The sequence below is a fragment of the Ranitomeya imitator genome, chromosome 3 (genome assembly GCF_032444005.1).
Source record: "Ranitomeya imitator isolate aRanImi1 chromosome 3, aRanImi1.pri, whole genome shotgun sequence".
Lineage (NCBI taxonomy): Eukaryota > Metazoa > Chordata > Amphibia > Anura > Dendrobatidae > Ranitomeya > Ranitomeya imitator.
In genome coordinates, this window is record NC_091284.1 from 538,994,326 (window position 1) to 539,018,255 (window position 23,930).

A 23,930-nucleotide genomic window follows, 5' to 3' on the forward strand; every position below is an offset into this window, starting at 1 on the left:
TAGGTGACACTGCGGTGTGTGTGTGTATATGTATATGTATATATATATATATATATATATATACACACACACACACGTACATATATACACAGCAGTATCACCTATATAATGTATATACACATCAGTAGCAGTATTCACTATATAATGTATATAGACTGCTATACATACATTATATAGGTGATACAGTGATTATATACAGCAGTATCACCTATATAATGTGTATATATATCAGTCTATATACATTATATTGAAAATACCACTATTGATGTGTATATTCGTTATATAGGCCATACTGGTGTGTGTGTATATATACACACACATGTACATATATACACAGCAGTGTCACCTATATATAACGTATATACACATCAGTAGTAGTATTGCCTATAGAATGTATATATACTGCTGTATATACAATATATAAGTGATACTGGCTGCTTCTGTATATAATGATAGTATCACCTATATAATGTATATACAGCAGTCTATATACGTTCTATAGGCAATACTACTACTGATGTGTATATACGTTATATATAGGTGATACTGCTGTGTATATATGTACGTGTGTGTGTATATATACACACACACCAGTATGGCCTATATAACGAATATACACATCAATAGTGGTATTTTTAATATAACGTGTGTGATATCTATAGTGTGTGTGTGATATCTGAAGTGCGTGTGTGTGTGTATGATATCTGTAGTGTGTGTGAGGCAGGGGCGTAACTACCACAGTCTGGCAAGTCAGGGGCCCAACAGGTCAGACGCACCCAACTCCCCCCGCCGCAGTGAACTATACCGGCGTTTATGATGCCCCATGTCCTAGTAGGTCCCCAGGTTCAGGTCATTGTGCTCCTCCGGGCCCCCCGTACACACCTTGTTCCTCCTCCCCTGGTCTCCCAATGCTCCTCATCTCCCAAGCATTCCCTGCCCATTGTCCCTGTGTGACTCGTCTGCCCTGCTCTCAAGTCTCCCCTGTCCCCTTTCTCACCATGTGTTCTCCATCTACCCTGTCCTTGTAATCCCTGTGCCCCCTTCTTCCCTCCTCCCCAGTCCCCCCGTCTTCCTCTGTCCCCTTGCAGCCCTTGCGTCCCTATCTACTCTGCCCTCTGAGTCCCCTTGTGTCCTCTTGTGCCTGTCTCCCTTGCACCCTAGTTCCCGTGTGTCCCATTGTGCCCTTCTCCCCTTCCTCCTAGTCCCTATGAGTCCCCTTGTGCTTCTATCCCTTGTCCCCGTGTGTAGCCTTGTCAGTGTCCCTTGCCCACTAGTCCCTGTGTGTCCCCTTGCGCCTGTCTCCCTTGTCCCCTTATGCTTGTGTCCCTTGTCCCCGTGTGCCAGTTTCCCTTGACCATTAGTCCCTGTGTGTCCCCTTGTCAGTCTCCCTGGCCATCTAGTCCCCATGTGCCCCTTGTGTCAATCTGCCTTGTCCACTAGTCCCTGTGTGTCCCCTTGTCAGTCTCCCTGGCCAACTAGTCCCTGTGTGTCCCCTTGTGCCAGTCTCCTTTGTCCCCTTGTGTCAGTCTCCCTTGCCCACTAGTCCCCTTGTAACCTTCTCCCCTGCCTCCTAGCCCCCATGTGTCTGTCTTCCTTGCTCCCTAGCCCCCCTATGTTACCCTTGTGCTTATCTCCACTACCCCCCTTGTGTCCTTGTCCCCTGCCCCCTAGTCACCATTTGCTCATGTCTTTCTCACTGCCCCTGTATGGAGGGGCTGCATTACACTATGAGGAGGGCTGCATTATATTCTATGGGGGTTACATTGTATTGTATAGCAGGGCTGCAGTATACTCTGTGGGGTGGATGTATTATACTATATGTGGGCTGCATTATACTGAATCGAGGACTATGGGGAATATATTATACTATATGAAGAACTATGGTGCATCATACTATGGGAAGTGAATTGTACAACATGGATGACGATGGCGGTGCATTATACTATATGGAGCACTATGAGCAGTGTATTATACTATACGGAGCACTACGAAGATTGTATTATGCTATATGGAGCACTATGAGGAGTGTATTTTAATATACGGAGGAGTGTATTATACTATATGGAGGACTGAGCAGTGTATTATGCTATATTGAGCACTATGAGGAGTGTATTTTAATATACGGAGGAGTGTATTATACTATATGGAGGACTGAGGAGTGTACAATACTATATGGGGGACTATGGGGAGTGTATTATACTATAAGGAGTACTATGGGGGTGCATTATACTTCTTATATGGATCCCCATGACTTCTATGTTAGCCCCTGATGAGTATAATGGTTTATTTTCTTTTATACATTACATAACAATGGCAGTACAGGGGACAAATATATGCCAGGATGCGGCACTGGATAGTTATGCAACTGAGGTCACACTATACAACTTTGCAATAAAGCTATAGTGTGCAACATTAATAGGGAAAATGTGAATTTGGGTGGAAAATATTTTGGCATGGTGGGGGGCCCCATTTGAAAGTTCGCACCGGGGCCCATAACTTTGTAGTTACGCCACTGAACTTCAGTATGATTTAGCTACCCCTTTACAGGTGGGTGAGACCACAACGAAAATCAGCCACAATGTTACACACTCTGTTGTTGTTGGCAACAAATGAGATGGCACACACGTAGGACTGTCACTGAAGCGCAAATGTAAATATTTATCTCCCACTGATTTGTGTTTGTTTTTTTTAAAAGGGAGACTTCAGAAAAAAAAAAAATTAAAAAAAAATTATTTTTTACAGAAGAATTTATAAAACAAATAAAATGAAATGATTGTTTCAGGGAGAATTTAGGAAAAAAAAAATAAAAAAGGCTTTGTAGGGCCCACTGAGTGAGAGAGGACGCACACAGGAGTCAGGAGTGGCACACAAGCCCAGAGGCCAATATTAATCTCCCACCGATTGATTTAGTGATTTTTTTTGGTAGATTTTGGAACCCAAATCAAGCAAAAAAATTAATAGGCTTTCTATGGCCCACAATTGGGGAGAGAGAGAGAGATGGCACACCCAGGAGTCAAGACTGGCACACAAGCAGAAGGGGCAATATGAATCTCCCACAGATTTTTTTTTTTTTTTTTTTTTTCAGGGAGACTTGCGAGAAAAAAAATACCAAAAGAATGATTTTTTTCAGGAATAATTTAGAAACCAAAGAAAATAAAATGATTGTTTCAGGGAGAATTTAGAAAACAAATAAAACAAAAAATAGGCTTTCTAGGGCCCACTGAGTGACAGATGACGCACACAGGAGTCAGGAGTGGCACACAAGCCCAGAGGCCAATATTAATCTCCCACTGATTGATTTAGTGATTTTTTTTGGTAGATTTTGGAACCCAAATCAAGCAAAAAAATTAATAGGCTTTCTATGGCCCACAATTGGGGAGAGAGAGAGAGATGGCACACCCAGGAGTCAAGACTGGCACACAAGCAGAAGGGGCAATATGAATCTCCCACAGATTTTTTTTTATTTTTTTTTCAGGGAGACTTGAGAGAGAAAAAAATACCAAAAAAATGATTTTTTTCAGGAATAATTTAGAAACCAAAGAAAATAAAATGATTGTTTCAGGGAGAATTTAGAAAACAAATAAAACAAAAAATAGGCTTTCTAGGGCCCACTGAGTGACAGATGACGCACACAGGAGTCAGGAGTGGCACACAAGCCCAGAGGCCAATATTAATCTCCCACTGATTGATTTAGTGATTTTTTTTGGTAGATTTTGGAACCCAAATCAAGCAAAAAAATTAATAGGCTTTCTATGGCCCACAATTGGGGAGAGAGAGAGAGATGGCACACCCAGGAGTCAAGACTGGCACACAAGCAGAAGGGGCAATATGAATCTCCCACAGATTTTTTTTTTTTTTTTTTTTCAGGGAGACTTGAGAGAAAAAAAAATACCAAAAAAATGATTTTTTTCAGGAATAATTTAGAAACCAAAGAAAATAAAATGATTGTTTCAGGGAGAATTTAGAAAACAAATAAAACAAAAAATAGGCTTTCTAGGGCCCACTGAGTGACAGATGACGCACACAGGAGTCAGGAGTGGCACACAAGCCCAGAGGCCAATATTAATCTCCCACTGATTGATTTAGTGATTTTTTTCAGGTAGATTTTGGAACCCAAATCAAGCAAAAAAATTAATAGGCTTTCTATGGCCAACAATTGGGGAGAGAGAGAGAGATGGCACACCCAGGAGTCAAGACTGGCACACAAGCAGAAGGGGCAATATGAATCTCCCACAGATTTTTTTTTTTTTTTTTTTTCAGGGAGACTTGAGAGAAAAAAAAATACCAAAAAAATGATTTTTTTCAGGAATAATTTAGAAACCAAAGAAAATAAAATGATTGTTTCAGGGAGAATTTAGAAAACAAATAAAACAAAAAATAGGCTTTCTAGGGCCCACTGAGTGACAGATGACGCACACAGGAGTCAGGAGTGGCACACAAGCCCAGAGGCCAATATTAATCTCCCACTGATTGATTTAGTGATTTTTTTCAGGTAGATTTTGGAACCCAAATCAAGCAAAAAAATTAATAGGCTTTCTATGGCCCACTATTTGTGAGAGAGATGGCACGCTCAGGACTGGCACACAAGCCCAGAGGCCAATATTAATCCCCCATTTTTTTTTTTTTCCAGGGAAAATTTATAAACCCAATAAAAAAAAAAATAATAAATAGGCTTTCTATGGCCCACTATCTGAGAGAGAGAGAGATGGCACGCTTAGGACTGGCACACAAGCCCAAAGCCCAATATTAATCTCCCACTGATTGATTTAATGATTTTTTCAGGTAGAATTTAGAACCCAAATCAAGCAAAAAAATTAATAGGCTTTTTATGGCCCACTGAGTGAGAGATGGCACACACAGGAGTAAGGAGTGGCACACAAGCCCTGAGGCCAATATTTTTCTCCCACTGATTGATTGATTGATTTTTTCAGGTAGAATTAGGAACCCAAATCAACCCAAAAAATAAATAGGCTTTCTATGGCCCACTATTTGTGAGAGAGATGGCACGCTCAGGACTGGCACACAAGCCCAGAGGCCAATATTAATCTCCCACTTTTTTTTTTTTCCAGGGAAAATTTATAAACCCAATAAAAAAAATAATAATAAATAGGCTTTCTATGGCCCACTATCTGAGAGAGAGAGATGGCACGCTTAGGACTGGCACACAAGCCCAAAGGCCAATATTAATCTCCCACTGATTGATTGATTGATTTTTTCAGGTAGAATTATGAACCCAAATCAACCCAAAAAATAAATAGGTTTTCTATGGCCCACTATTTGTGAGAGAGATGGCACGCTCAGGACTGGCACACAAGCCCAGAGGCCAATATTAATCTCCCACTTTTTTTTTTTTTCCAGGGAAAATTTATAAACCCAATAAAAAAAATAATAATAAATAGGCTTTCTATGGCCCACTATCTGAGAGAGAGAGATGGGACGCTTAGGACTGGCACACAAGCCCAAAGCCCAATATTAATCTCCCACTGATTGATTTAATGATTTTTTCACGTAGAATTTAGAACCCAAATCAAGCAAAAAAATTAATAGGCTTTCTATGGCCCACTGAGTGAGAGATGGCACACACAGGAGTAAGGAGTGGCACACAAGCCCTGAGGCCAATATTTTTCTCCCACTGATTGATTGATTGATTTTTTCAGGTAGAATTAGGAACCCAAATCAACCCAAAAAATAAATAGGCTTTCTATGGCCCACTATTTGTGAGAGAGATGGCACGCTCAGGACTGGCACACAAGCCCAGAGGCCAATATTAATCTCCCACTTTTTTTTTTTTTCCAGGGAAAATTTATAAACCCAATAAAAAAAATAATAATAAATAGGCTTTCTATGGCCCACTATCTGAGAGAGAGAGATGGCACGCTTAGGACTGGCACACAAGCCCAAAGGCCAATATTAATCTCCCACTGATTGATTGATTGATTTTTTCAGGTAGAATTATGAACCCAAATCAACCCAAAAAATAAATAGGCTTTCTATGGCCCACTATTTGTGAGAGAGATGGCACGCTCAGGACTGGCACACAAGCCCAGAGGCCAATATTAATCTCCCACTTTTTTTTTTTTCCAGGGAAAATTTATAAACCCAATAAAATAATAAAAAAATAGGCTTTCTATGGCCCACTATCTGAGAGAGAGAGAGATGGCACGCTTAGGACTGGCACACAAGCCCAAAGGCCAATATTAATCTCCCACTGATTGATTTATTGATTTTTTCAGGTAGAATTTAGAACCCAAATCAAGCAAAAAAATTAATAGGCTTTCTATGGCCCACTGAGTGAGAGATGGCACACACAGGAGTAAGGAGTGGCACACAAGCCCTGAGGCCAATATTTTTCTCCCACTGATTGATGTTGTGATTTTTTCTGGTAGATTTTGGAACCCAAATCAAGCAAAAAAATAAATAGGCTTTCTATGGCCCACTGAGTGAGAGATGACACAGACAGAGATGGCACTCTAGCAGAAATGTCAATCTTAATCTCCCACAAAAAAAAAAAAAAAAAAAAAAAAAAGGAACTGTCCTTCAATTACTATCTCCCTGCAGTAATCTCAGCCAGGTATGGCAGGCAGCAATAAGGAGTGGACTGATGCACAAATTAAATAAAAGGTGTGGACAAACAAACAAGATAGCTGTGCAGAAAGGAAGGAACAAGAGGATTTGTGCTTTGAAAAAAGCAGTTGGTTTGCACAGCGGCGTACACACAGCAATGCAGCTATCAGGGAGCCTTCTAGGGCAGCCCAATGAGCTACAGCGCTGAGGAAAAAAAAAAAAAAAAAAAGGAGCTTCCACTGTCCCTGCACACCGAAGGTGGTGTTGGGCAGTGGAAATCGCTACAGCACAAGCGGTTTTGTGGTTAATGGACCCTGCCTAACGCTATCCCTGCTTCTGACGAAGCGGCAGCAACCTCTCCCTAAGCTCAGATCAGCAGCAGTAACATGGCGGTCGGCGGGAACTCCCCTTTATAGCCCCTGTGACGCCGCAGACAGCAAGCCAATCACTGCAATGCCCTTCTCTAAGATGGTGGGGACCAGGACCTATGTCATCACGCTGCCCACACTCTGCGTTTACCTTCATTGGCTGAGAAATGGCGCTTTTCGCGTCATTGAAACGCGACTTTGGCGCGAAAGTCGCGTACCGCATGGCCGACCACGCACAGGGGTCGGATCGGGTTTCATGAAACTCGACTTCGCCAAAAGTCGGCGACTTTTGAAAATGTTCGACCCGTTTCGCTCAACCCTAGTGGCAACATAAATATTTTCCCTCACTTTTTACCGAATGTTACCCATTTTCTCTGATTTTATAAAATTTTGCTCGTGTTTACAATCACGAATCCGGATGTGCCATATTTCTGCCAAATTTATGTTTGGCGAGTGTTTTATGAACAAATTTGCTCATCATTAACTCTGAGCCATGATCCCGTGCACTTCTGGGTCAGTCAGCAAATTGGAACAGTGGTAAGATCTTGCCAAGTTTGCTATGAGAATATTTTGTGTCCAGCTTCTATCAAAGAGGGAATCAGTATAGATTTGTCACTTTCGCTCCAAAGCGGACCAGGTTATTTGCCACAAGTGTGGAAAACCCAAGATTTATCAAAATAAGTCAGGTATAAATCAGTGCAGACTTTCATGCATCGACGACGGATGTCAATGATCAAAACAGCCATACGTTCTGCTTCAGCCATTGTGCTGTCATGCCAGCCACACATCTGTGTTTCATAGAGCTGGGCAGTACTACTGCGGCCTCAGCTGATGTTCCTGGACCTAAACTGACACACAACTTCTTGCCTGCCCCATAAAAACACTCTACAGTGCTACTTCTTTAACAGCTATTGCACAGCCATCCCTGCCACAGTTTTCCTGGTTGTCCACTGTGTTTCATAGTATTGAACTCTACTGCTGATGGGGCTGCTGCTGCTGGCCACGTATCTCCTTGACTACCCAATCCTAACTCTCTAAGCTGCTGCTTCTGATGAAGCCCCTGCAAACCTATGCCAGCCACACATCTTCTGTATTCCCACTGTATTTTACAGTGCTAGACAGTACTACTGATTTTGGGACATGTAATCTCTTGAGCTGATTTTGGAATATGAAACAACTCCCAAAATATGGCTAATTTTTGGAAAGGCTTGGTGACAATAAGCTGCAGCTTCTTCACAATGAAAACAGTACTGCTGTTTAGTTTTGTTTCCCTAAAAAGGGAATACATTTTTTATGACTTAATAAAAACCCTTAGTAATTGCCCAATCATTTTGCGATTAGCAAACCAGTTACGGACCCCAAAAATTGATAATTTTTCAGTTCTAGTTGATAAGCAACAAATTCTTCATGTTCAAAAAAGTGTTCCTGTTTTGACACTTTGATAATAAAAATGTTGTGTTTTCATTAAAGAGATGAAAATGGGTTCAATAGACTCAAATGGGAATTCTGAATAAATGTATCTGTAAATCTAAAAAACTATTTTGCTAAGCATGGAAGGTAATTTGCACCAACAGCTAGCAGTATTTTTGTGGTGCCATCGTAAATTTGAATAGTAAAACCGTAGCAAAATATGAACCTTGTGTTGTATGTTATTTTATTCATTCTTTTATATAACATGATTTAGCTAGTCCTCTCTAGGGGACCCAAGGACTCATAAGCCTATGCCTGATGTAATGTCACTTGAGATTATCAAAAACTAAGTGATATTTTTTTTCTTTAACCCCTTTACCCCCAAGGGTGGTTTGCACGTTATGGACCGGGCCAATTTTTACAATTCTGACCACTGTCCCTTTATGAGGTTATAACTCTGGAACGCTTCAACGGATCCCGGTGATTCTGACAATGTTTTCTCGTGACATATTGTACTTCATGATAGTGGTAAAATTTCTTTGATATTACCTGCGTTTATTTGTGAAAAAAACGGAAATATGGCGAAAATTTTTAAAATTTCGCAATTTTCCAACTTTGAATTTTTATGCAATTAAATCACAGAGATATGTCACACAAAATACTTAATAAGTAACATTTCCCACATGTCTACTTTACATCAGCACAATTTTGGAACCAAAATTTTTTTCTGTTAGGGAGTTATAAGGGTTAAAAGTTGACCAGCAATTTCTCATTTTTACAACAAAATGTAGAAAACCATTTTTTTAGGGACCACCTCACATTTGAAGTCATTTTGAGGGGTCTATATGGCAGAAAATACCCAAAAGTGACACCATTCTAAAAACTGCACCCCTCAAGGTGCACAAAACCATATTCAAGAAGTTGATTAACCCTTCAGGTGTTTCACAGCAGCAGAAGCAACATGGAAGGAAAAAATTAACATTTTACTTTTTAGTCACAAAAATGATCTTTCAGCAATAATTCTTTTAATTTCCCAAGGGTAAAAAGATTAAATGGACCTCAAAAGTTGTTGTCCAATTTGTCCTGAGTACGCTGATACCCCACATGTGAGGGGGAACCACTTTTTGGGCGCACGGCAGGGCTCAGAAGGAAAGGAGCGCCGTTTGACATTTTCAATCTAAAATCGGCTGGAATTGAGATCGGACGCCATGTCGCGTTTGGCGAGCCCCTGATGTGCCTAAACAGTGGAAAACCACCACAAGTGACCCCATTTTGGAAACTAGACCCCCTAAGGAACTTATCTAGATGTGTCGTGAGCACTTTTATCCCCCAAGTGCTTCACGAAAGTTTATAATGCCCGGGTGTGAAAATAAAAAATCCTATTTTTTCCACAAACATGATCGTTTAGTCCCCAATTTTTTATTTTCTCAAGGGTAAAAGGAGAAATTGGACCCCAAAAGTTGTTGTCCAATTTGTCCTAAGTACGCTGATACCCCATATGTAGGGGGGAACCACTGTTTGGGCGCATGGCAGGGCTCAGAAGGAAAGGAGAGCCGTTTGACATTTTCAAGCTAAAATTGGCTGGAATTGAGATCGGACGCCATGTCGCGTTTGGCAAGCCCCTGATGTGCCTAAACAGTGGAAAACCCCCACAAGTGACCCCATTTTGGAAACTAGACCCTTTAAGGAACTTATCTAGATGTGTTGTGAGCACTTTTATCCCCCAAGTGCTTCACGAAAGTCTATAATGCCCGGGCGTGAAAATAAAAAATCCTATTTTTTCCACAAACATGATCGTTCAGTCCCCAATTTTTTATTTTCTCAAGGGTAAAAGGAGAAATTGGACCCCAAAGGTTGTTGTCCAATTTGTCCTGAGTACGCTGATACCCCATATGTAGGGGGGAACCACTGTTTGGGCGCATGGCAGGGCTCAGAAGGAAAGGAGCGCCGTTTGGCATTTTCAAGCTAAAATTGGCTGGAATTGAGATCAGACGCCATGTTGCGTTTGGCAAGCCCCTGATGTGCCTAAACAGTGGAAAACCCCCACAAGTGACCCCATTTTGGAAACTAGACCCCCTAAGGAACTTATCTAGATGTGTCGTGAGCACTTTTATCCCCCAAGTGCTTCACGAAAGTTTATAATGCCCGGGCGTGAAAATAAAAAATCCTATTTTTTCCACAAACATGATCGTTTAGTCCCCAATTTTTTATTTTCTCAAGGGTAAAAGGAGAAATTGGACCCCAAAAGTTGTTGTCCAATTTGTCCTAAGTACGCTGATACCCCATATGTAGGGGGGAACCACTGTTTGGGCGCATGGCAGGGCTCAGAAGGAAAGGAGAGCCGTTTGACATTTTCAAGCTAAAATTGGCTGGAATTGAGATCGGACGCCATGTCGCGTTTGGCAAGCCCCTGATGTGCCTAAACAGTGGAAAACCCCCACAAGTGACCCCATTTTGGAAACTAGACTCTTTAAGGAACTTATCTAGATGTGTCGTGAGCACTTTTATCCCCCAAGTGCTTCACGAAAGTCTATAATGCCCGGGCGTGAAAATAAAAAATCCTATTTTTTCCACAAACATGATCGTTCAGTCCCCAATTTTTTATTTTCTCAAGGGTAAAAGGAGAAATTGGACCCCAAAAGTTGTTGTCCACTTTGTCCTGAGTACGCTTATACCCCATATGTAGGGGGGAACCACTGTTTGGGCGCATGGCAGGGAGCACTTTTATCCCCCAAGTGCTTCATGAAAATAAAAAATCCTATTTTTTCCACAAACATGATCGTTTAGTCCCCAATTTTTTATTTTCTCAAGGGTAAAAGGAGAAATTGGACCCCAAAAGTTGTTGTCCAATTTGTCCTAAGTACGCTGATACCCCATATGTAGGGGGGAACCACTGTTTGGGCGCATGGCAGGGCTCAGAAGGAAAGGAGAGCCGTTTGACATTTTCAAGCTAAAATTGGCTGGAATTGAGATCGGACGCCATGTCGCGTTTGGCAAGCCCCTGATGTGCCTAAACAGTGGAAAACCCCCACAAGTGACCCCATTTTGGAAACTAGACCCTTTAAGGAACTTATCTAGATGTATCGTGAGCACTTTTATCCCCCAAGTGCTTCACGAAAGTCTATAATGCCCGGGCGTGAAAATAAAAAATCCTATTTTTTCCACAAACATGATCGTTTAGTCCCCAATTTTTTATTTTCTCTAGGGTAAAAGGAGAAATTGGACCCCAAAAGTTGTTGTCCAATTTGTCCTGAGTACGCTGATACCCCATATGTAGGGGGGAACCACTGTTTGGGCGCATGGCAGGGCTCAGAAGGAAAGGAGCGCCGTTTGACATTTTCAAGCTAAAATTGGCTGGAGTTGAGATCGGACGCCATGTCGCGTTTGGCAAGCCCCTGATGTGCCTAAACAGTGGAAAACCCCCACAAGTGACCCCATTTTGGAAACTAGACCCTTTAAGGAACTTATCTAGATGTGTCGTGATCACTTTTATCCCCCAAGTGCTTCACGAAAGTTTATAATGCCCAGGCGTGAAAATAAAAAATCCTATTTTTTCCACAAACATGATCGTTTAGTCCCCAATTTTTTATTTTCTCAAGGGTAAAAGGAGAAATTGGACCCCAAAAGTTGTTGTCCAATTTGTCCTAAGTACGCTGATACCCCATATGTAGGGGGGAACCACTGTTTGGGCGCATGGCAGGGCTCAGAAGGAAAGGAGAGCCGTTTGACATTTTCAAGCTAAAATTGGCTGGAATTGAGATCGGACGCCATGTCGCGTTTGGCAAGCCCCTGATGTGCCTAAACAGTGGAAAACCCCCACAAGTGACCCCATTTTGGAAACTAGACTCTTTAAGGAACTTATCTAGATGTGTCGTGAGCACTTTTATCCCCCAAGTGCTTCACGAAAGTCTATAATGCCCGGGCGTGAAAATAAAAAATCCTATTTTTTCCACAAACATGATCGTTCAGTCCCCAATTTTTTATTTTCTCAAGGGTAAAAGGAGAAATTGGACCCCAAAAGTTGTTGTCCACTTTGTCCTGAGTACGCTTATACCCCATATGTAGGGGGGAACCACTGTTTGGGCGCATGGCAGGGAGCACTTTTATCCCCCAAGTGCTTCATGAAAATAAAAAATCCTATTTTTTCCACAAACATGATCGTTTAGTCCCCAATTTTTTATTTTCTCAAGGGTAAAAGGAGAAATTGGACCCCAAAAGTTGTTGTCCAATTTGTCCTAAGTACGCTGATACCCCATATGTAGGGGGGAACCACTGTTTGGGCGCATGGCAGGGCTCAGAAGGAAAGGAGAGCCGTTTGACATTTTCAAGCTAAAATTGGCTGGAATTGAGATCGGACGCCATGTCGCGTTTGGCAAGCCCCTGATGTGCCTAAACAGTGGAAAACCCCCACAAGTGACCCCATTTTGGAAACTAGACCCTTTAAGGAACTTATCTAGATGTATCGTGAGCACTTTTATCCCCCAAGTGCTTCACGAAAGTCTATAATGCCCGGGCGTGAAAATAAAAAATCCTATTTTTTCCACAAACATGATCGTTTAGTCCCCAATTTTTTATTTTCTCTAGGGTAAAAGGAGAAATTGGACCCCAAAAGTTGTTGTCCAATTTGTCCTGAGTACGCTGATACCCCATATGTAGGGGGGAACCACTGTTTGGGCGCATGGCAGGGCTCAGAAGGAAAGGAGCGCCGTTTGACATTTTCAAGCTAAAATTGGCTGGAGTTGAGATCGGACGCCATGTCGCGTTTGGCAAGCCCCTGATGTGCCTAAACAGTGGAAAACCCCCACAAGTGACCCCATTTTGGAAACTAGACCCTTTAAGGAACTTATCTAGATGTGTCGTGATCACTTTTATCCCCCAAGTGCTTCACGAAAGTTTATAATGCCCAGGCGTGAAAATAAAAAATCCTATTTTTTCCACAAACATGATCGTTTAGTCCCCAATTTTTTATTTTCTCAAGGGTAAAAGGAGAAATTGGACCCCAAAAGTTGTTGTCCAATTTGTCCTGAGTACGCTGATACCCCATATGTAGGGGGGAACCACTGTTTGGGCGCATGGCAGGGCTCAGAAGGAAAGGAGCGCCGTTTGACATTTTCAAGCTAAAATTGGCTGGAATTGAGATCGGACGCCATGTCGCGTTTGGCAAGCCCCTGATGTGCCTAAACAGTGGAAAACCCCCACAAGTGACCCCATTTTGGAAACTAGACCCTTTAAGGAACTTATCTAGATGTCTCGTGAGCACTTTTGTCCCCCAAGTGCTTCACGAAAGTTTATAATGCCCGGGCGTGAAAAAAAAAACCCCTATTTTTTCCCACAAAAATGATCATTTAGTCCCCAATTTTTAATTTTTCCAAGTGCAACAGGAGAAATTGGACCCCAAAAGTTGTTGTCCAATTTGTCCTGAGTACGCTGATACCCAACATGTGGGAGAAAACTACTGTTTGGGTACACTTCGGGGCTCGGAAGGGAAGTAGTGACGTTTTGAAAAGCAGACTTTGATGGAATGGTACGCGGACATCATGTTCTGTTTGCAGAGCCCCTGATGTGCCTGAACAGTAGAAATCCCCTACAAGTGACCCCATTTTGGAAACTAGACCTAATTTGGAACTTATCTAGGTGTGTGGTGACAATTTTGAACCCCCAAGTGTTTCACTTAAATTTATAACGCCCGGGCGTGAAAATAAAATATCCTATTTTTTCCTACAAAAATGATCATTTAGTCCCCAATTTTTAATTTTCCCAAGTGCAACAGGAGAAATTGGACCCCAAAAGTTGTTGTCCAATTTGTCCTGAGTACGCTGATACCCAACATGTGGGAGAAAACTACTGTTTGGGTACACTTCGGGGCTCGGAAGGGAAGTAGTGACGTTTTGAAAAGCAGACTTTGATGGAATGGTACGCGGACATCATGTTCTGTTTGCAGAGCCCCTGATGTGCCTGAACAGTAGAAATCCCCTACAAGTGACCCCATTTTGGAAACTAGACCTAATTTGGAACTTATCTAGGTGTGTGGTGACAATTTTGAACCCCCAAGTGTTTCACTTAAATTTATAACGCCCGGGCGTGAAAATAAAATATCCTATTTTTTCCTACAAAAATGATCATTTAGTCCCCAATTTTTAATTTTCCCAAGTGTAACAGGAGAAATTGGACGCCAAAAGTTGTTGTCCAATTTGTCCTGAATACGGTGATACCCCACATGTGGGAAAAAATACTGTTTGGGCACACGTCGGGGCTCGGAAGGGATGTGGTGACGTTTTGGAAAGCAGACTTTGATGGAATGGTCTGCAGGCGTCATGTTCCGTTTGCAGAGCCCCTGATGTGCCCAAACAGTAAAAAAAATCCACAAGTGACATTTTGTAAACTAGACCCCCAATGAACTTACATAGATGTGCCCCCTTTTTGGAACTAATCTCCTGTAAAGTAAATTAGTAGTGCATGGAGGTGTGGTACACTCTGAAGCAATCCTTCATACACAGGCCAGGTTTTTCGGGGCAGGTGTCGCATTGATAAATGGTGTCCTTGCGTATTCCCCTTTTGTAACACACTCGGCACCTTTTTTGCGACTTACCTCTTTTTGCAGTTTGCGGGACCTCCCCCGGGAAATGCTGACCTGGTACGATACGAGCACCTTCAGTTCCGGAAGTACTGGGGCCAGCTCCTTCCCTCGTGCCAAATAACAGGGCCTTAACCACTACCTCCTGGAACTGAAGGTACGACGTATCACTGTGGCGTGCACATCGTGACAGCAGGAAAGCGTTGAGCATTGCCATTTGTACGATGTGCACGGACAGCTTTTTGTACCACACCTTGGCCTTCCTCAAAGCACTGTATGGTTGGAGGAGTTGATCGGAGAGATCAACGCCCCCCATGTTTTTGTTGTACCCCAGTACACAGTCCGGTTTGCAGACCTGTGTAGAGGTACCCCGTACAGTGCTGAGGGCACTGCCATCACCGTGTATGGTGGTCAAGAGAAGGACATCCCTCTTGTCCTTGTACTTGACCACCAGCAGGTGGTCGCTACATTGGGCTCTGCTCTCACCTTTTCTGAGCATCTGCCCAAGTAGCGTCTTTGGGAGGCCTCTCTGATTTTTGCGGACAGTACCGCAGGCTGCGGTACCTCGCGCAGAGAGGGATTTGTGGAGTGGGATGCTGGAATAAAAGTTATCAGTGTAGAGGTGATAACCTTTATCCAGCAGTGGGTGCACCAAATCCCACACTATTTTCCCACTCACTCCCAGGACAGGGGGACACTCAGGCGGTTCAATCCTGCTGTCCTTCCCCTCGTAGACTCTAAAGCTGTGGGTGTACCCTGAGGTACTCTCACACAGCTTGTAGAGTTTGATTCCGTACCTGGCCCTCTTGCTGGGCAGGTATTGACGGAATCCGAGCCGCCCCTTAAAATGAACCAAGGACTCATCCACGCAGATGTCCCTTTTGGGCACGTACACTTCACCAAACTTTTTGTTGGAGTGTTCGATGACAGGCCGAACTTTGAACAGACGGTCAAAGTTGGGGTCATCTCGTGCGGGACACTGTGCATTATCGGAATAATGCAGGAACTTGTGGATGGCCTCAAAACGCGTTCGGACCATGACCATTCGGAACACTGGAGTGTTGAATAAAATATCAACACTCCAATATTGCCGAACTTCTGGCTTCTTCAGGAGCCCCATATGAAGCATCAGGCCCCAAAACTGCATCATCTCAACTGCGTCTACAGGAGACCAGTTGGAATATGATGAACCGGTGTTTTGCTCCAAAAATTGACGAGCGTACAAATTAGTTTGCTCCACCATGAGGTTAACAAAATCCTCAGAGAAAAAGACTTTGAAAAAGTCTATTTCTGTGAGGCCGGTGGTGTCAAACCTGATTCCTGATTCTGCCACAAAATCAGGAATCAGTGGCTCGTAATTTTCGGGGGGCGAGGTCCATACGGGGTCCGAAGAGGGGCGCGCTGGTTCATCTTCAGGAGTGGGCCCTGCCTCATCTTCATCTTCATGAATGATGGGCACTTCTTCTGTCCTGCGGCGTCTGCGTGGCGGTTCCGCAGGGCCGGAGGAGGAAGATGAGGAGGGGGAAGAGGATGAGGAAGAGGATGAGGAAGAATCAGAAAAATAAAGAAAAGTGGGATCCTCTCCCTCGCTATCAGTGTCGGAGGCAAGGAAAGCATATGCCTTCTCCGCTGAAAAGCGCTGTTGGGACGAACGGGACATTTTTTTGTCAGTATGGTGCTTTTGTGTACTTTATTGGTAACTGTGTACGTGTGGGGGGATAGTGTTTGGTGCAAACTATTCTAAAAAGAAAAAGCTAAAGGAAAAAAAAAGCAAAGGGGAGAAAAAAATACCTGTGAAAGGAAGAGTCTAAAACAGCAGGCCCTAGCTCTGATAAGTGAACCGTGTCACTTATCAAATTTCGGCGCCTGCTGGGTGTACGAACGGGGATGTGGAAAAAACGCTAGGCACGAGAGCTCTGATAAGTGACACGGTTCACTTATCAGAGTTCGACGGCTGCTGGGTGTGCGAACGGGGATGTGAAAAGGGAAGGCACGGATTAGACGCAGCGGCTGGGGGAGCGCACGGAGATGGGAAAAAAAAAAGAAAAGAAAAGGGAAGGGACAAATTAAATGCGGCGGCTGGGGGAGCGCAAGGGGATGGGGGGAAAAAAAAAAAAGGAAAGGCACGGATTAGACGCAGCGGCTGGGGGAGCGCACGGAGATGGGAAAAAAAAAAGAAAAGAAAAGGGAAGGCACAAATTAAACGCGGCGGCTGGGTGAGCGCAAGGGGATGGGGGGAAAAAAAAAAGGAAAGGCACGGATTAGACGCAGCGGCTGGGGGAGCACAAGGGGATGGGGGGAAAAAAAAAAGGAAAGGCACGGATTAGACGCAGCGGCTGGGGGAGCGCACAGAGATGGGAAAAAAAAAAAAAAAAGAAAAGGGAAGGCACAGATTACACGCGGCGGCTGGGGGAGCGCAAGGGGATGGGGGAAAAAAAAAAAGAAAAGGCACGGATTAGACGCAGCGGCTGGGGGAGCGCACGGAGATGGGAAAAAAAAAAAGAAAAGAAAAGGGAAGGCACAAATTAAACGCTGCGGCTGGGGGAGCGCAAGGGGATGGGGGAAAAAAAAAAAAGGAAAGGCACGGATTAGACGCAGCGGCTGGGGGAGCGCACGGAGATGGGAAAAAAAAAAAGAAAAGAAAAGGGAAGGCACAAATTAAACGCGGCGGCTGGGGGAGCGCAAGGGGATGGGGGAAAAAAAAAAAAAAGGAAAGGCACGGATTAGACGCAGCGGCTGGGGGAGCGCACGGAGATGGGAAAAAAAAAAGAAAAGGGAAGGCACAAATTAAACGCTGCGGCTGGGGGAGCGCAAGGGGATGGGGGAAAAAAAAAAAAGGAAAGGCACGGATTAGACGCAGCGGCTGGGGGAGCGCACGGAGATGGGAAAAAAAAAAAGAAAAGAAAAGGGAAGGCACAAATTAAACGCGGCGGCTGGGGGAGCTCAAGGGGATGGGGGAAAAAAAAAAAGGAAAGGCACGGATTAGACGCAGCGGCTGGGGGAGCGCACAGAGATGGGAAAAAAAAAAAGAAAAGGGAAGGCACAGATTACATGCGGCGGCTGGGGGAGCGCAAGGGGATGGGGGAAAAAAAAATAGAAAAGGCACGGATTAGACGCAGCGGCTGGGGGAGCGCACGGAGATGGGAAAAAAAAAAGAAAAGAAAAGGGAAGGCACAAATTAAACGCGGCGGCTGGGGGAGCGCAAGGGTATGGGGGAAAAAAAAAAAAAGGAAAGACACGGATTAGACGCAGCGGCTGGGGGAGCGCACGGGGATGGGGAAAAAAGAAAAGAAAAGGTATGGATTAGACGCGGCGGCTGGGGGAGCGCACGGGGATGGGGAAAAAAAAGTGAGCACGAGTGTTGGTAGGTGAACTGCATCACCAATCAACGCTCGGCGGCGCTAAGGGGGTGAAAAAAAAGCGAGCACGAGTGTTGATAGGTGAACTGCGTCACCAATCAACGCTCGGCGGCTGCTAAATTTGGGCACGGATACGGCGCAAGGAGGGGGATGGGAGAAGGGGGGATGGGAGAAGGGGGGATGGGAGAAGGGGGGATGGGAGAATGAATAGAGATCGGGCCGGGATCGGGGTATCAACACTTACGGTTTGTAGTCTCTCTTCTTTCTTCTCTCTTCTTTCTTTAGCAAGAATTGTGGTGTCACAGGCTACTGTGGCACCACAAGTCTCAGCACAGGAGGGGATCTCGCAGCGTGACCGCTCTGAAGGAATCCTCACCAAGTGTGAGGATTCCTTCAGAGCAGTTACACAGGTCAGGGGCAGGTGAGACAGGTCACAGAGCGGTCACACCGCTGCTGTGACCTGTGATTGGTGGGATCGATGATCACATCGATCCCACCAATCAAAGACGGCCCTGGTGACGCTGGTGTTGCTATGCTGTGAGCTCCGATCATAGGCAGGTCACCAGCAGGTCACCAGCAGGTGACAGGCAGGTGACAGGCAGGTGACCGGCAGGTCACCGGCAGGTCACCATCAGGGCACAGCGCGGTCACACCGCTGCTGTGCCCTGTGATTGGCGCGATCGACGATCACATCGATCGTGCCAATCAGACTAGAAGGATGCCGGTCCAGAGGCAGGGAACAGGGGGCTGCAGAGCGCGCAGGTAGGCAGGACACAGCGGCGGTAACAGCGGCGGTAACACCGCCGCTGTGTTCTGCGATTGGCACGATCGATGTGATCGTCGATCGTGCCAATCAGCGTTGAATGCTCCGGAGCCATGGCAGGGGATCCGGAGCCATGGCCCGGGGCTGCAGAGCGCGCAGGGACAGGCAGGGCACAGAGCGGTAACACCGCCGCTGTGCCCTGCGATTGGCGCGATCGATCGATCTCGATCGCGCCAATCCTGGGGGCGTGTGGGCCCATGCCTGGCACTGCCAGGCACTTGCCTAGGATCGAGTACATCGGTACTCGATCCTAGGCTGGGACCTCACTGTTTCAGCCAAATTGATTGGCTGAAACAATGAGAAAGGCTGCGATTGGCTGCTCAGAATTGAGCAGCCAATCACAGCGATCGGGAGGCCGGGGGGGCGGCGACAGGCCCTAGGATGCCGACACCATCTTCCTGCAGGTAAGATGGCGTCGGAATTTTAATGCGATCACTGCGACTTAAGTCGCAGTGTCGCATTAAAGGGCATGACGTACTATTCCGTCCTTGGGAAGTAAAGCCCACCCCACATGGACGGAATAGTACGTCTGATGGCAGAAAGGGGTTAATTGCTCTGCAGCCTGTGTGCATAATTTCAAAGGAAATGGGTGGTTAAAAACAGTGAGTAATGAGTTGGCTGTACACATTGGTTATCTATGTAGTGGGGAGAATACAGTCGGCAATACATGTGGAAAAGCATGGGAAGAGCACAGTGACTAATAGATTGGGAGGGGGTGCATGGTCAGCAATGAATTGGGGGTACATTGGAAAAATATTCATATATTCAATGGGGAGGGAGTGCACATTGGCTAGTGAGTTCAATGTTTTATGGTAGGAAAAAAGTGACCAATCCTATTTAGAAAGCTCAGTGCTGGCTACTTAATTCATATTTTCAATGGAGAGATGCAAATTGGCTACTTATATGTTTATCTCTGTATTCAGAGATAGGAGGGTGTCCTTTATTATATAATAGCACTGTCCATCACTATATAGAAGGTTCCGAACCCTTTCTATCTGGTTTGGTAATAGGTGTGATTTTCATATTGCCCACAGCTGTTACTTGCCACATGTGAGTCTGAACGCTCATCACATGCTTAAAACAAAGTTGCTTACCCACAATTTTGGAAATATGCCAACAATTTTTTTCTAGCCCAATTTGGGAGTTTTGTGAGAAATTATGTCCAATTTGCCTTTTTTTCTGTGTTGTTTCAATACACACAAAGGAAATAAGCATGTGTATAACAAAGCATGTGTAATTGCAATATTTTGGGGGGGGGGAAATATTTCATTTTCTGTAGCAATTTTAAGGGTGCCAACACTTTAGGCCATGGCTGTATATCATATAGTGTTTTATCTTATTATTATACATAATAATAATAATAATAATCTTTATTTATATAGCGCCAACATATTCCGCAGCGCTTTACAGTTTAACAGTTTCAAACACAACAGTCATAGTTTATTCCCTAATTATATAATGAATTATACCTTGGCACCTGATATATTTTTGTTTATTGTATAATATGTACAGTATGTATTTATTTAGGAGTCTAAGGAATGGGGTCATATGAACTAAATGCCATATTTTGGGCAAAGTGAAACAAGAAATTGTGACGAACGACACGCAGTCATTTTTTGCCATTTCATTGTCCCCTAAGCATGCACTGGATAACCTATGTGGTCTATATATGACTGATCACATGATATCCCACCAGTTAAATAACCCAATCATATGCCCATAATCTTTGAACTGCCCAGGAACAACGTCAACATAAATTCACACATGATGAAATCCCATTCACTTGGGGAATAAACACTGAAAATTTACAACTAGTTTATCATACCAGAACATAAAAATTATGTAACTAAATTGTTGCATTCAGTATGTGACAGTGTGCTGCTATACATTGCACCTTTTAATTAAAATATTGTATTTGTGACTTTAAATGTGAAGAACCTCTCAAAGCTCTAGCCTTATTTTAAGAGATTAAAACCTTGCACACGTAACTTTAGAAGTCACCTTATTCAATATTGCAGTAGGTTCTGTCCCTGACATTGCTGACTTAAAGCAGTCTAAATTGAAAACAGTGATGTGCCAATTTCTAAAACATGGGCAGAATTGTTGTGGAAGCAGCTTTGTACTGTGCTGATTTAAGCAACTTTTCTTTAATCAAGTACAATACCCACCTCAGAAATACTGGATACATGAACTAAAAGAGCATTTGTAGAGACAAAAGTTGTCCTTAATTATAAAAATACATTATAAAGAAAAAAACATTTTTGGCTTTTGAAATAACAAAAAAAGCTTTACCCAAAATAAATTGAAGGCTCCATGTTAATAGGTGCTCAGAACAGAAACACAGAAAGGGATTGAATGCACTGTTAGGCTTTTGAAGACTATATTTATTCTATAAATATGATGATTGAAATACTTTGAAAAGTTACTATAAATGCAAATGGTGCCACATGTTGATAAAACAGTATTTAAATTCATCCTTGTATCTAATATATAATTAGGAAAGAGAAGGAGATCCAGCTCAACGAAATAGTGAAAAATCCATAGTTTATTTCACTTAAAATATAGTGAAAGGACAAAACATCAGCATACAAAAAAATATTATAAAACCAAGGTCAACGCGTTTCCGGTGACTAAGCACCCTTAATCATGATTAAGGTTTTATAATATTTTTTTGTATGCTGATGTTTTGTCCTTTCACTATATTTTAAGTGAAATAAACTATGGATTTTTCACTATTTCGTTGAGCTGGATCTCCTTCTCTTTCCTGTTCGTCTACGCCCTGACACAGCGGTTCCGTGCTCCGAGCTCTTGGGAATGTCGGTATGGTGAGCTGGATTTTGTTTTTTCCTGGATCTAATATATAATTGCCTAGAATACTACTTCCTGCAATTTGTGCCAACTTCCGTGGCTTTGTCCGGAGCTAATGTCCGGAGATAATGTCCGGAGCTAATGTGCGGAGATAATGTCCGGAGCTAATGTCCGGAGCTAATGTCCGGAGGTAATGTCCGGAGATAAGTGATGTCAACAGTGTCCAGTGTCTGATTGGTTGCCGCCTGCTGCGAGCGACCAATCAGAAACGTGCCATACTGTGACACACTCCGCCCGCCATTTTGGTGTGATTTTTGAATTTTTACCTCACAGCAAGTTTCTACTGCGTGGAGGCGGGCCCAGTGACGTTGCTCTTCAAGCTCCTGCCGAATTTCGTCAAAAAAATGATAATACCATTTACCAAAACTATATATATTTAGTTGTGAAGTGGTTCAGTGACATTTTCACACCAATTTTGAACTCTTGTTTGGTGTTTTCTCCATATACTGCCTATTATTTTTGTTCTTTCTTACTATTATTTATTAATTGTATTATTCTTACATTTGAATAAATAAAGTATATATGGATTCTAGACTCCCGATTCTTTAGAATCGGGCTGCCATCTAGCCATAAATATTCCCACATGTAAATACTTAATTCTTTCAAAATACAGAGTTTTGACATATCCTGCTTGTGAAAACCATGATTTTGGCTTATAAAAATATATATCAATTTCATAGCATGTTTCTGATATTTGAGACCAGGAGAATTAGAAAATGAAAAGGTTGGCTTTCTGATTTACAAAAAAGAAACAATAATTATAAAATACTCTTCCTGTAGTATACAAAATAGACTGTACCTCCATACATGGCGGTAGGAATCTCTATTCATCATGCACTCCCAACATTAATAAGTTTGGTATCTTAGGTATGATCTTTCTAACAGTGAATTGCATTTTATGACTCGATTTTTTGCTCTATGCGCCCACCAGCCACAACAAGCATATCTTTGTTTGATGGGTCCTTAATAGTGATGGGCGAGCACTAAAATGCTCAGGTGCTCGTTGCTCGGGTCGAGCAAATTGGAATACTCTGGTGCTCGACCCGAGCAATGAGCCCAATACAAGTTTATGGGAAACTGGAGCATTTTTCCAGCGCTTCCTCGGTGGTCTTCAGGGGGAGTAGAAATTGTGTAAATTGATGGGAACAGTGCTCGAATGACATGTGAACAGCATGGGGAAGACCACTGGAAGCGTTTCTGACTCCCAGGTCACTGCTGTGAACAATGTTGTCAGAGTCTTACACCACTTTTACAGACTCTCAATAAAACATACAAAAACGAAGCCAAAATGGATTTGCCTGGGAAATAAGTTAAAGCACAACCTTTCCAGGGTAATGACTTGTATATAAGGCAAAATGATTAACCTCAGACCAAAATGTTTCTCCACCACTTGGGATATGTTCACAAGCAGCATTTTTTATGTGTTTTTGAACTTTAGCATTGCTTTCAAACAAGACAAATGCATTCACTGGGAAATGTCATTTTAACATTTTACAACCTTATCTGGCCATGTGGTGTGTGACACATCATCTGACACATCCTGTTTCATTTATGAAGGAGGGACACTGAAAGTCACAAAGCCTATTTTTTATAGGGCCATCAGGTGGCCTTTACTATTCTTAACCCCTTCCCGACCTGTGACACAGCGTATGCGTCATGAAAGTCGGTGCCAATCCGACCTGTGACGCATATGCTGTGTCACAGAAAGATCGCGTCCCTGCAGGCCGGGTGAAAGGGTTAACTCCAATTTCACCCGGCCTGCAGGGACGGGGGAGTGGTAGTTTAGCCCAGGGGGGGTGGCTTCACCCCCCGTGGCTACGATCGCTCTGATTGGCTGTTGAAAGTGAAACTGCCAATCAGAGCGATTTGTAATATTTCACCTAAAAAACTGGTGAAATATTACAATCCAGCCATGGCCGATGCTGCAATATCATCGGCCATGGCTGGAAACACTGATGTGCCCC